Source organism: Carassius auratus, linkage group LG48F, assembly GCF_003368295.1.
Source record: "Carassius auratus strain Wakin linkage group LG48F, ASM336829v1, whole genome shotgun sequence".
NCBI classification, from domain to species: domain Eukaryota; kingdom Metazoa; phylum Chordata; class Actinopteri; order Cypriniformes; family Cyprinidae; genus Carassius; species Carassius auratus.
In genome coordinates this window covers 147,812-148,672 of record NC_039300.1, presented here as the reverse complement: position 1 = coordinate 148,672, position 861 = coordinate 147,812, and the positions used below count along the sequence as shown (strand labels likewise).

The 861-nt window shown below is 43.7% G+C and overlaps 1 non-coding gene across 1 annotated transcript; it reads left to right on the top strand.

The window, feature by feature from the left end:
• The first annotated feature begins 396 nt into the window (after positions 1 to 396).
• On the top strand, positions 397 to 560 carry LOC113068713 (U1 spliceosomal RNA). Its single transcript, XR_003279592.1, has one exon. It is a non-coding gene; the product is annotated as a U1 spliceosomal RNA (small nuclear RNA).
• Positions 561 to 861: the final 301 nt, after the last annotated feature.

Sequence of the window (861 nt, the reverse complement as noted above, 5' to 3'; positions counted from 1 at the left end):
AAGATGCAATTTGGACATAGAGAAACCTGCTGGTGAAGAAGCAGGTGCAGGTGTCTTCTCATTCCACCATGGAGCTGGCAAAGATTAGGATGCAGGAGTATGCCGCAAGCTGATATTTGGATGTTGGGGCCGGAGCTTTATGGAAAGAGGTCCTTGTAGCCATGAGCCCTGACTGCTCGTAGATGCCCCACACATTAAATTGGAAAGGGGCAGTGGTTCCACAGTTTAAGAGAGTCTCCTCTGGGAGCCTGATTCGGTTGGTTTAAGGATTTAGATTTTTTGTTGGAGATTTGATGAAAAGACAAATTGATTTTATTTCTTATATTTGTACAAAGTAACCGTTGATGAGGATGTTAAAGACACAAATCGTACGTCTGACTGGCCACCTGGGCCTTCATACTTACCTGGCAGGGGAGACACCATGATCAAGAAGGCATTTCAGCCAGGGCGAGGCTTTTCCATTAGACTTTAGCCATGCTAACCCCTGTGAATTCCCCAAATGTGGGAATCTCAACTGCTTATTTTATAGTAGCTGGGGACTGTGTTCGCACTCTCCCCTGAAACTGCTAGTGAATCAAAGCCGAAGAGTTTTTTCTATGAAAAATTCTTCATCTCTCTTTCCTTTTGGGTGCTGAATGATCCCGAGAGCTATTCAGAATGAGGATGCTGGGTATGTGTTGTGCATGTGTGAAACAAAGTCACTAATGCTCTTGACAGATCGGCCCCTGTTGGGTGGCTTAATTCAAATTTAGTACAGACCTCACTTTTGCAGGTTGACTGGACTGACTGCACCCTATCTGTAGCTATTTTCATGTTTGTTTGGATGTCCTTTTTCAATTAAGATTTTTTTTTTCTGCTTAG